The 13,945-nt window shown below is 41.3% G+C and overlaps 1 protein-coding gene across 3 annotated transcripts in view; it reads right to left on the bottom strand.

Moving 5' to 3' along the window:
* plagl2 (pleiomorphic adenoma gene-like 2) overlaps positions 1–13,945 on the bottom strand; it is a 47,823-nt gene that overhangs the window by 6,912 nt on the left and 26,966 nt on the right. Inside the window, exon 2 of one of the 3 annotated variants that reach the window (XM_067372449.1) lies at positions 11,332–11,399. The exons of the other annotated variants lie outside the window; for them this stretch is intronic. The gene's annotated coding sequence lies outside the window, so the exon portion shown is untranslated. The remainder of the gene's footprint in view (positions 1–11,331; positions 11,400–13,945) is intronic. 3 annotated transcript variants of the gene reach the window in all.

Raw genomic sequence — 13,945 nt, 5'->3', positions numbered from 1 at the left:
ATTGTAAGATTGCAACATCTGCGCTAACAACCAAGATCACTCACCATCACTCTCTTATTATATGAGGGAAATCCCCAAACTCTGCTATGAGACTCTGTCAATAAACTGAAGCTTCGTATAACATCTTGTCTGTGTGCAGTTTAGTAAACTGATGTTTGTAGGGATAAAAACTCTCATCAATGATCATACTGATCAATGCAGACTCATTTGAGACATGTTTTGGCTGAGTTCTTAGGACAGGTATGATAACGTAAAGTGTACTCCTTCTCATGCTACTGCATATCAATCACTCATTCATATACTTCCTTTGCTTCAGCAGTGAGCGATACACTTATATCACTCACTACTAATTAGTTACTGATTATTACATTACTTTTCTTTAGTATCGAGCATTTAACATATGGTCCCTTTCCTGATTGCTTTTTTATTATCAGTATTTGGCATGTATGGAGTATTGTCCACAAATATCTCTCAATATCTCAGAAGTGTAAAGCTCTAGTCAATTACCCTTTTGGTTAGGGTTCAAAATCCACCTGTCCTCTGCTGACCACACATTTACTAATGCAGTCACATGAGCCTAAAATGTAAACATTCACAAACACACACCGGTTACCCCCGTTATACAACAGACTTCATAACCAAACAAATAACTACTGACTGTTTCTTTTTTAATACTGTTAAAAGTTAATTAATATTACTGTTTAAACGTTTGGGGTCAGTAGCCTTTTTCAGTGTGATGTTACAAAAGCTGTTCTTTTGAATTTTCTATTCACAAAAAAATACTGTTTTCAACATTATAATATTATAATATTAATATATTATAGTATAATATTAATTGTTTTTTGATTCAATATTAGAATGATTTTTTGAAGGATCATGTGACACTGAAGACTGGAGTAATGATGCTGAAAATTCAGCTTTGATCACAGAAATAAATTACATTTTAAAGTATATTAAAATAGAAAACCATTATTTTAAATTGTAATAATATTTCACAATATTACTGTTTTTCTGTATTTTTGATCAAATAAATGTAGCCTTGAGTAAAACAGACTTCTTTTTGAAAACATTAAAAATAGTAATGTTTCCAAACTTTTGAATGATAGTTTACTTTTCATTAAACAAATTAACATAAAGGTCTTCTTTCGTTAAAAAAAAATCTGCCATGCCCAAACTTTTGAATGGTATAGTGTATATGAATGCATGACTGTCCCTTAAAGTCAACAAGAAAAGAAAACACTCTCCTTAGTCCTTATCATGAATGATTCATCAATGTTGTTACACACAGAAGGGGACGGAGACACAGGTAATGGTTAAGATGTGTTTATTAAACAACCAGAGGATGAATGGCAGAATGCAGGTGAGTAAATGGCAGGATGAGTTCATGACTGGAGCGGTGACTGGATCTGATGATGTTTCTTATCTTTTCCCAGGGAACGTGGATGCAAACAGACGTGGAGCAGACAGGACACGATGACACTCACTGGAGACACGGAGACACTAGGAGTCATGGAGAACACTGGAGACAGGTAGGTGACAGGGTTGATCCTCCGAGTGATGGTGAAGGGGCCAATGAACCTAGGACTCAGCCTCCTACAGGGCAGGCACATCCTGATGTCCCGGGTCAACAGCCAGACCTTCTGTCCTGGCTGGTAATCGGGTTCTTGGGAACGCCGAAGGTCCGCTGTCGCCCTGCGCCTGCGTAGGGCCCGCTGGAGTTGGAGATGAGCTGAGTCCCAGACCCTCTTGCTCTCCCGGAACAAGTAATCTACTGTAAGGACTTCCAATGACTCCCCATCCCAGGGGAACAGTGGGGGTTGGAAACCGAGTACGCATTGAAACGGAGTAAGACCTGTGGTTGACTGACGGAGAGAGTTCTGGGCGTACTCGGCCCAACCCAGAAACTGGTTCCAGGAGTCCTGGTGGCCCTGACAGAAGGTATGTAGGAAACGGCCGATATCCTGGATCTTCCTCTCTGTCTGCCCGTTCGTCTGGGGATGGTAGCCAGAAGAGAGACTCATGTCGTGGTGTCTTGGAGATGGCAAATTCCCGGCACCCCTGTATGTACCTCCTAATGTCGGATGCCATGTTGGGCCACCAGAAGCACTGTTTAAGCAGTGAATCAGGGGAGTGTGCCGTGTCCGTGGGATATACTGCAATCTGGGGGCAACCCGGCGGGGTGTTGTTGGAGGCACTCGGCTCGGGGAGCGTTTCTGCAGACCAAGTGATGGGGCTGACAAAGAGGTTCTCGGGGATGATTGGATCTGGATCGTCGGAAGTTTCTTCAGGCCTCTAGATACGAGACAGAGCATCAACTTTCACATTCTTTGATCCAGGGAGGTATGAGATGGTGAACTTGAACCTTGTGAAGAACAATGCCCATCTTGCTTGGCAGGGATTTAGTCTTTTAGCGTCCCGTAGATACTCAAGGTTCTTATGGTCTGTAAGAACCGTAAATGCTTGAAAGCTAAAACCGTAAAAGCTTGCCTCCAGGGCAAGCTTGATGGCTAGAAGCTCCCGGTTCCCGATGTCATAGTTGACCTCCACCGGGTTGAGCTTGTGGGAGAAGAAGGCACATGGATGGAGCTTACGAGGATTCCCCTGTTGCTGTGACAATACTGCTCCCACTCCTGTGGTTGAGGCGTCTACCTTGATGACGAAAGGGAGCTCTGGATCTGGGTGAGCCAGGAGGGGAGCGGTCGTAAAGGCTTCCTTGAGGGTGCTGAAGGCTTGCATGGTGGCTGGAGTCCAGGACAGAGACTTGGGCTTGTTCTTGAGGAGGTTTGTGAGAGAACTGGTGATGGAACTGTAACCTTTGATGAAGCGACGATAGAAATTTGCAAAACCCAGGAACCTTTGTAACTCTTTCATGGAAGTAGGAATTGGCCAGTCTTTGACAGCGGATACCTTCCTCTCGTCCATGCGGACACCACTGCGATCAATGATGTAACCCAGGAACTGCACTGAGGACTGGTGGAAAGTACACTTCTCGGCTTTCAGGAACAGATGGTAGTCTCTCAGGCGTTGGAGGACCTCCGCAACGTGGCAGCGATGGTCGGCCATGCTCCAGGAGTATATCAGAATGTCGTCGATGTAGACCAGGACTGACTTGTGGAGGAACTCCCGGAGCACCTCATACATAGTCTTGGAATACGGAGGGGGCGTTGACAAGTCCATACGGCATGACGAGATACTCGTACTGGCCAGTAGGTGTCACGAAAGCTGTCTTCCACTCGTCCCCCTCACGTATTCTGATGAGGTTGTAGGTGCTGCGGAGGTCCAACTTGGTGAACACAGTGGCGCCGCGTAGTTGTTCCAGCGCTGATGGGACAAGAGGAAGTGGGTGCCTGGATTTGATGGTGATTTTTTTTAAAGCTCTGTAATTGGCAGAGATCAGCAGCAGTAAGGTTTACAACAATAGTGAGTGGTTTCATCTTATTCAGCATAGGCATAATAAAACTCACCATGGGATGTACTGGACGGATGGGGCATTCAGAGATGAAATCCCCAACATGGCCAAAATAGATGCAGAGATTATGGGTCAGCCTCCTCTGTCGCTCAGCAGACATGAGACGTGAGTATTCAACATGCATGGGTTCGCTGGCTGGTTCTGGGTGGCTGACGGATTTTGGCCGGCGGAGGATGGATGGGAACAGCGGCTGGCCCTGGTGCTCCTCGAGACACAGCTGCATACGAGTGGCGAACCTGATGGATAACTGGATGAAATTTTCAAGCCTGATGGAATCCTCATATGCAGTGAAATGCAACCGCACATGTGGATCGAGGCCTTGACGATAGGTGGTAATAAGAGCTTGTTCATTCCAGCCACTTGCTGCAGCTAAGGTTCGGAACTGAAGGGCATAATCAGACACAGACATTAAACCTTGCTTCAATCGACACTTCCTGGTTTCCCGAACACTTCCTTGAAATGGTTAACGAAACCTGAGAATGAATTGATAATGGGTGTCCAGAGTGGTTCGGCCCAGCGGAGAGCTTTCCCTTCGAGTTGAGAGATTATGTACGCCACCTTAGTGCTGTCATCAGGATACAAGTGCGGTTGCATCTCTAGGACCAGCGAACACTGCAGGAGGAATACGTTGCAGTCCTCCGCCGAGCCAGTGAAGGGCGCCGGTTTGGCCATGGGACTGGCGACCGCAACGGGTGAAGGAGATGCAGCGGGGAATGAGGATGTGGTCGGAGTTGAGGGAGTGCGTTGTGATTGGTTGAGTGAAGAGCCTGGCATGTCTGTGACAAATGTATGTTATTCCAATTATTCCTGTCCATTCTGGTATGTATCAAATCCCATCTGATAAAATCAATTCTTTTTTTATTCCATAATGTGTCACTAGAGAAGTAAACAAGCTGCAAATGACAATTCATGTTGACTTTAAAGGAGTGTGTTTATCCATATGTATGTGGATAAGAGGAAGTGACAGCTGTGTGGCGCTGCTGCGGTCGTCACACAGCGGGGAGGGTGCCGGGGGGTGACACGACTCCATTCAGCTGCTCCAGGGAGCCCTGTGCCATTGTGATGCTTCAGCTTCTCCACCGCAAGCATTCCACATGCACACACACACATCCCATCCGTCACACAGCACTTCTAACATGCTCTATACACACACAAACATATGGCATCCAATCCATTCCCAACAACAGTATTCAAACATTACCCATTAAAGTTCCAGATATTTTTACTTGCTCCTAAATGTAAATTTGCAACAATTTCAAATCAGTGCATCCAGGTAATTTGAGTATTTCACTGCGGTTTGACACATGAGTTAGTGGGGGTGGGCAGGTTTATATATGACCATCACACAAACGCACGCTCACTGAATGCTGCTGCAGAGGGGGGAAGCTGGCCATCCATATTGGCTGTGTGAGTGTGTCTGAGGTTTTGTTTTGAGATTAAAGGGTTTTCACATTCCTCTGGCCCAGGGGTCAGAGGTCACCGTGTACACCATGCTGCCTCCTGTGTGCAGGTTTAACCCCTTCTGTCCAAAGGCAGAGAGTGAGAGAGCAGCTAATTCAAGGTCACAGACACAGTCAAATACAGGCAGTGTGCCTGATTCTGATCATTTACAGTGTTACATAAATCTGCACCCAAAGAAATCACCAGATTTTATTGTTTCAACTATTACTGCAGCACTCTCAGGTGCAGTGAGCGAGAAAGTAGATCGGACCGAGCACCACAAGTCAACATGGGGGAGGAGAGAGAGTTTGCAAGAGGGGGATTTGAAGAAAGACTGTAGAAAGAGTAATGGCAGAGAGACATTACAAAAGAGAAAATGTCAGAATATCACTAGAAAATCAAGGGTTATGATCAGGCAAGAACTTTAGGACCCACGTTAATATTAGAAAAGCTTTCCAGTGCTGGAAGACCTGAAAACGGACACTGAAATTGTGTTGTTTCTGCTCCATATGTGAGTAACATTGGTTTTGCTGTTTGACAGAACAGTTTTGAGTGTCATTGTTTGTCTGGAGATGGTGTGCTGCTGGATGTTTGTAGGGACCAACTCTTGCTTGTATGTACTCTTGTGTACTGTATGTTTATTTGTCTTCTCTTTATTTTGCGCAAAGCATTATTTTGCTTTACTTCAGCAATGATAAAGAAACATCCACTCTTGCATTGCGTGTGCATTTTAGGGGGAAGAGCAATGGGGGTGTGTTGGTTTGGGTTGAGCTTACTATATAAAAATGTTGTTCACTTGCATTAAAAGTGGGACAGTCCAATAAAATATGTTCAGTGGAAAGAGAGGTCTTGCAGAACATACACAGAGTTGGGCCTTCGCCTCGCCTCGAAGCAAAATTATCAATCTGTCATGAGCTATGCAACTTCTAGTGAACGCCACTTCAAAATTTCAAAATTTCAAAAGGAAATTAAAAGCCTGTTGGGGATGATTTCATGCAATTTGTTGATTGTGAAAGTATCCCGTTCTTTTTGCCAATTGTTTAATACATAATGATTCACAGTAGGTCTAAAGCCCGGGACACACCAAGCCGACATCAAAGAACTAGCAGTGACAAAAGTCGACTGCATCTCGGCCAAAATCTGTACTTGAACGCACCAAAAGGACTAAAGCAGACTAGTATGTGCGTTCTGTGCCTGCGTGTAAGTAAATAACTGTCTATATCAGCAGATATCAATAGTCTATTTTCGTAATTCAAAAAGGGAAACCAAAACTGCAGGTATACAAACCATAAACAAAGCAGCGCTTGCGTACCATTTTGAATATCAGTCGGCTCATGTTACTTTAAAAAAAAATATTTGTGCATTCGAATTCATCACTTTTGCTTTTATTCTCGTGCACTGACTTGTTCGCTAAGCTGAACAGCCAATCAGAGTTCTCTCTCTCACCGATGGCCCAACGGCGATTCAACATGCTGAATCGGCCCAAAAAACAAACTAAGCCAACCGATGTTCAGAAACAGCCCGGCATTGCCCAACAGCCGACCGTCGGCTTGGTGTGTCCCGGCCTTAAGATCTGAAGGAGGAATTTGACATTCTTCTACTTCCGGATTAATAGCCTCCTTTGCAGCCATGTCAGCTTATTCATTTCCTGACAGCTCAACATGACCCAGAACCCAGCAGAAGATAATACAAAAAAAATGTATTCTGTAAGTGGTCCACTTTAGTTAAAATGCAGCCCACCAAAGGATGATCGGTTTCTAGAGCTTCTATTGCTTGAAGACATGATCCAGGGACTGTAAAATGATTTCCAATATTTTCCAAAGCTCCAAGCTACTTTTATTCCAAAGCTAAAAGTAAAGCACATGCTTTATATAAAACACACACACACATATATATGGCCTGGCTGTGTGGACTGGACCATTGTCCTGTAGGAAAAACCAAACGTTCAAGTTAGGGAACATTGTCAGAGCAGAAGGAAGCATGTTGTCTTCCAGGATAACCTTGTACATGGCTTGAGTCACATGTCCTTCACAAAGACAGATCTGCCTGATTCTGATCGTCTCTGTTGAGTCCTTTTCAGCTTTACCCAACACCTGGTCCTCTAAAGGCTAGACAGAGACCTGGAGAGGCCTATAACCCTCGTAATCTGGTGGAGGACTGGTGATGATCTGGTGATTCTTCAGTAAGGCTAGAATTGGGCAGATACATCTTTGTGAAGGATGCATAACTCAAGCCACGTACAGGATTATCCTGAAAGAAAAAATAGCTTCCTTCTGCTCTGACAATGTTCCCCAATTCGGAGGATTGTTTTTTCATGCAAGGCAATGCCATCCACACAGCCAGGCCAATCGAGGGCTGTTTCTCAATATGCGTTCTTCAGCGATCTTGCGTCCTTGTGTTCTTGCTCTGCCTCATCATCAACCATCGAAGTTCAGTTCCAATACTCAAGAACGCAAGAACAGAGGACGCATGAAAGTACCCGGATGTGTTCTTGGTATCGAGGATGCATCGAATGCAAACTTGAGAGAATCGAACCGTTAAAAATCCCAGAAGACGCTGCGGCGGTCGACGTACGGAAGCCTGTAAGCTTTGAAGTTCTCCTTCTCACTTGTGAGATTCCCGCTACAAGCTCGCAAATACGTGACGGCTTGTGAAAGTAAACATTTGTCCATTTGTCTTGCTTAATTTTAATAAAGTGATAACCTGAAGAAAGCCTGCAGTATTTTTATTGGCATATAAAAAAGAATCTTAACATTGACAAAGCATCTAACACAAAGGCTACTCATTTTCATAAATACACGCGGTAAAATGAAAAGATATAAAATTATATGAAAACAATGTCTATATTATTATGATAGAAGTCTTTTAATATGTTATGACATTTGTTTGTGATGTTATGTTTATTGTGCATTAGCCTCTTATAATATGCTGGTATGGTCAGTTGAGCAACAAGATCGCAGCACATCTCAATTCTCAAACGATGCGTTCTGTGTCCTCGCGTCCTTCCGAGTTCGTTCTTTCAAGGTCGCCTAGCAAGACCGGACTCCACGAGAACGCAAGTCCGTTCTCTGCGATCCTGGAATTGAGAAACAGCCAAAGTGTGTACGGAGGACCACCAGATCAAGACCCTGGCATGGCCATCACAGTCTCCAGACCTGAACCCCAATGAAAAACTCTGGAATGTAAGCAAGAGGGTCACCAGCCGTTCAATAAAGCCAAGCTGCTTGAATCGTTTCGTCAGGAGTGGCATAAATTCACACAACAGCAATGTGACTGACTGATACCAAGACGCATGAAAGCTGGGATTGGAAATCAAGGTTATTCCACCAAATATTGATTTCTGAACTCGTCCTAAGTTAAAACATTAGTATTGTGTTTAAAAATGAATATAAACTTGTTTTCTTTGCATTATTCGAGGTCTGAAAACATGACATGTTTTTTCGTTATTGTGACCAGTTAGGGTTAGTCATTTTCAGCAAGTAAATGCTCTAAATGACAATATTTTTATTTGAAATTAGGAAGAAATCAGGGTTCCCACTCTTTTTCAGCAATCATTTTCCAGGATTTTTCCAGGACATTTCCAATTTTACTATGGCAGGAATAAAAGACAAGGATCACACCCTAAAGTGATATATTGCTCTTTAAAAGTCTTTAAAAGGCGTACAGTTTATTGCCATGACTTAACTATAAAATCAGTTTTTAATATGAGCTCTTAATCATACATTATGACAATGGAAGCTTGTTTCCGACACAGAATGGAAAAAAAAAAAAAACAGTTTCCTTTTTTGTATCTCACTATTCTGACTTTTTTTTTTCTTGCAATTGTGAGTTTATATTACAGTGATGTGATTTATAATTCTGACTTTATAACACAATTGCGAGATTATATAATGCAATTCTGACTTTATATCAAGCAATTGTGAGTTTATATCACATTTGAGATAAAAAGTTGCAATTACCTTTTTTATTTTGTATTCAGCAGCAGACACTTCCATAGTTTAATCCCATAACTTAACTATAAAATCAGTTTTTAATATGAGCTCTTAATCATACATTATGACAAACTGTGTCCATATCATAGCAAAAAATATTGGAACTACTTTAATGTTTTGTTTTACTATTTGAAAATAAAAATATTTGTTGATGAACAACAAAGAAACCCATAACACGTAATAGAAATAACTAATAGACCTGCCACATATCCTGTCCCGTCCAATGCTGGTTATCATCATGTCAATCAATATAATTTTGGATTCAATCCCGAATTTAAATAAGTTAGTTATTCCCAAAACTTTGCAGTGTGTATACTTAGCAGCACGAAAAACTTTCCAATTGCGAATGGGTTATATACAGTTTTTTTCTTTTTTTAATGACTGCAGCTGTCCATCACTTCAGCGCAAACTCACAAAGTTCTGCACTGTTGTGAAAACTCCTGTTATAATCAATGAAGTTGGCTACACTGAACCCCTTATTGACCTTATATTTGTTGTGAATGGGAGTCTCAGGCTGGAGATCTAAGTGCAGCGTTTTATTAAAGTAGAGTGGTCGTACAGGCAGGGTCAAAACAGGAACAAACAGGAACAGTGAGGAACAGGCAGAATCGTAGTCAAGGGACAGGCAATGATCAGGACAGGCAGCAATGGGTCAAAAACAGGGAACAGGCAGTAACGGCAACAAGGAACAGGCAGACAGGGAATACAGAAAAACGCTCGGAATTGCAACAACAGTTAAACAAGACTTCGCGGTGAGGTGGTGTGTGTGAAAGTCCTTTATAGTCCTGGTAATGATGTGCAGCTGGGTGTGGTGATCAGTGTGGAGTGCTAGGCAGTATGTGGCAGCAGGTGATTGGTGGAGTGAGTGCATGTGATAGGTAGGGAGGATTGTGGGAAGTGTAGTCCTGGAACTGACAAGAGCAGACTGTGATCATGACAATATTGCATCAAAATTATTAGTTAGCAAGTTACTGAATTAGGTAGCTGCTTACTAATTAACATTTTCTGCATACATTTGAGCAGTTTATAGCATTAGCTAACTGCTGCAATAAACGTTTTGTTCTCGACTAAAGAAAAACCTAAGAACTTTTTTTTTTAAAAAATTTCAAAGACAACAAGATTTTCCAGGACATTTTTAATTTCCTCTAATTTTCCATGTGTTTTCCAGGACTGGAAAGTTTATCATCAATTTTCCAGGTTTTCAAGGTTTTCCAGGATGAGTGGGAACCCTGGAAATGTTGTCAGTAGTTTGTAGAATAAATCAAAAATGTTAATTTTACTCAAACAGATACAGATAAATAATAAGTTGTGTGGTTGTCTCAATTGTTTCCAGAGCTGTATATATGGCCACATACAATAAAGCAATACATACTGAGATGTTTTGATGAAGAAAGTTGTCAGATTTGCTTGCTCTATAACTGTTTTATCTTTATTCTGCTTACCTTTGAGCTATTAAGTCTACTGTAAGTTTGACAGTTTTTATTTAGATTCACAGATATAGACTTCAGCAATATACTCTTTATTAACTAGAGGAAATAGACAGAATATTAAGTGCATAAATAAAACCTTAAATATCACATTTGCATGAAAACTGTTCAAATTATTTACTGCACACACAGACGATTTCAGCTGAAATTAGGACTTCCTACTCTTGTCATGGAGCGACTTTTAAAAATGCAAATATTAGCAAAAAAAATCTACCCAATCAGAGAGTCCGCCAAAAGGTCAGTGAGTGCACTTCTGCTGAACTTCCACCAGGTGGGAGGGACTTACAAGCAAGAAAGATGATTTGATTTGATCTGCACACATGAGCAAACTTCACCTGTCCTAAACTCATCCAAGTGCAAAAACTAGTCAGTTGAATCGCATAAGTTTGACATGGAAACATGTGATTTTAACTTATGAGTGAAATCAAATATACTCACTTGAGGGCTATATTCACACTTTACTACTCCAGCTTTTTAGTAAATGAGAAAATAAAGGGTAAATAAGACACATTAAACCCCTAATAAACCGAGAGGTTCATTTATGAAACAGCAGATGCAGCGACAGGGCTGTGTGAACCCAGGCTGTGTCTCACGCCTCTGAGGGTTTATTAACGCAGAGGCACACGACTCTCAACGTGTTCCGGAAAAAAAGAAGTTCAGTTACCAAAAATAGCCCTCGAGTTCACCATACTGAGCTAAAGTGACAACAGCCGCGCTCGAGAGAGAGAGACGAGTGAGATTACGCGAGTGTGGTAGTTAAGCAAAGCAACAGATGGCACAGAGAGCGAGTGAGAGAAAAGAATTTCAGAGAGGAAGGAAAGAGGAAGGAGAGAAAGAGAAAGAAAAAAAAGAAAGAGAGAGGGACGGAGGGAGGGAGGAGCTCTCGGTCAGTGATAGTCACACAGACTCCAGAGGGGAGGATGGCTAGTCATGCTTTACTGACCACATTGACAAGGGATGACAGGCAGAGGAAGGGGGAGCAACTGCAACAGGAGATGCCAGATATGAGACCTGCGGGGGACAGAGAGAGTGTGTGTGTGTGTTATCTTCACGTTCAGGGGCTTAAACACAAACAAAGACAACTTTTAACCTGAGGGCCGGTTGAAAAAAACACAATGTGCACTTTGTCCTAGTCATTTCGGATTTGTAGTTACAAATCAACACGAGCCTATTTTCAAATGCGCTTTTTTAACACTTGTAGCCGTTCGACAGTCTGGTGGTCACACTCTTTTTACCCCACCCGCACGAGTCCTGTGGCGCTCGCTGTGACGGACAGGTTTCACTTCCTCTAACAGTGTCCGTTTGGACCGTGCACAGATCTTAGTGGGGTCGTGAAGAGCGGAAAGCTGCCACTCCTCCCACCCTACTGACACAGAGGTAAAGCCCTGCCAAACCCTCAACAGTTACACTGCACTGGCCCTGGCTACCAGCACGGGATGTGGCCACAATCTGCACCGTCTCCGCCCCCCTCCACATTAAACACATCCACCAGCCTGGGCACAAACACAGGGAAACGCAGCTAAACTTAGCCCCGCTGCGGTTGACCGTTACAGCAGGCCAGCTCACCTCATCTGCCTTGTGTTTGTCTCATTATGACTGATTTGATTGGTGCGTTTCGACCTTCGCAATCACAAAAGGAAGCGGTAGAGTGTACTGTGAAATTCTTTTGAAGAGTCTCAAAGCGACAGCAACAAAATGGACAAAAAAATAAATGATAAAGTCACAATAAAAGTGGTCCACGCAAGTCTTTGCAGTTATACGATAGCGTCAGGTGAGCAAATGTAAAGGGTCAGTTCAACCAAAAATTAATTACTCTCCCTCATGTCGTTCCACACCCGTAAGACCTTTGGAACAAATTAAGATATTTTTGATGAAGTCTGAGGGTATCTGATCCACACATAGGCAGCAACTTAAAAACATTAAAACGCAGTGTTTACGTCTGAATGCCGGCCAATAATGTGTCAGCGTTCGGACGTAAACCTGGAAGCGCTGCACTGTGTTCACTACGACAACCACGTATGACAACTGTTCAAACTGTTGAATAAAGTGGTTATTTTTGTTTTGTGTTTGCACACAAAAGTATTCTCGTCTCTTCATAACATTGAGGTTGAACCACTGCAGTCACTATTTTAACCATGTTTTTACTACCTCTTTATATATATCTAATATCTTCATTTGTGTTCTGAAGACAAAGGTCTGAACTAACCCTTTAAGTCCTTAAAATCACTGATAATCATAGCTCTCGATATGCGTTTACAATATGCATATTAATTTCTAGGTTAACTGTCCCTTTAAAGTTGTCTTAAATTTAGCTTAAATGGCAGTTGTTTTAATATTATATTATATTATATTATATTATATTATATTATATTATATTATATTATATTATATTATATTATATTATATTATATTATATTATATTATATTATATTATGTGATTTATGAACTAACATTCATAAGTTTGGGGTCTGTAAAAGAAGTTTTTGAAAGAAGTCTCTTATGCTCACCAAGGTTATAATTATTTAATGAAAAATACAGTCAGAAAAGTAATATTGTGAAATATTATTACAATTTAAAATAATAGTTTTCTGCCTTTTATACCTGATAATTTCATTATAATTAATAATTAATCATTATAGATTTGTAAGTATTATATTTTGAAAGAAATGTAAATAAAAACTTTACCCATTTCATCAACTTGTTTCAGATTAACTGGAATCAGTTATAAACACATTACTCAAATTCATGTTAACAGATATTAGCTAAATTCTGAAGATTAAATTAATATTTCGTCATTTTCTGAATGTTATTAATTCATAAAATTACTATTAATATTGAACATCAAACTGGTTTCTTAGCATTTTCCTTACACAAAGCCCAAATGCAGTGCATTTTCTTGCCCTCTTTTGATTGACACGATATATCGGCCCAACTATCGGCTGTTTTTAAACAAGCCATTATCCGATAGTGTGGAAATTTGCTTCTTGCGGCCGATATATTGGTGCATCTCTAATTTTAATGCATCCTTGCTTAATAAAATTATGACTTTTAAAAAAAAATCTTGCTGACCCAGACTTCCGAATGGAAGTTTATTTTGCTTGCAAAAAAAGCTCAAAAATAACAGTAGTAGACAGTAACAATAGCAAACACCAAAGATGCCACAACAGCTCCATCTATGATGCCAACAAAAACACATGGCAAAGATATCTCGCTTTCGCTCACTTTTTCTCCCTTCGTGTGCCGTTCCTGTGGTTAAAGTGGGCACATATGTGGGTTTCAGAATAATAAACAGATTAAAGCTCTGTTGAGGTAGGCATGCCAATAAACGATTCATCACACCATCCGAGAACGATCCACTGAAGGTCTTCTGACAGAACAGATATAACACCTTGTACAAAGTACACAACTGCAAATGAGCCGCAGTATTTAAAGGGAAAGAAATTCTGGCATCATTTACTCACCATTATGTTGTTCCAAACCTGTATGGCTTTATTCCTTTAGAGGAACACAAAAGAAGATATTTTGAAGTGACTTCCAATGTATGGACTTTTTGTGGC

This window comes from Chanodichthys erythropterus, chromosome 20, assembly GCF_024489055.1.
Source record: "Chanodichthys erythropterus isolate Z2021 chromosome 20, ASM2448905v1, whole genome shotgun sequence".
Classification (NCBI taxonomy): Eukaryota; Metazoa; Chordata; class Actinopteri; order Cypriniformes; family Xenocyprididae; genus Chanodichthys; species Chanodichthys erythropterus.
This window is presented reverse-complemented; position numbering and strand designations above follow the sequence as displayed.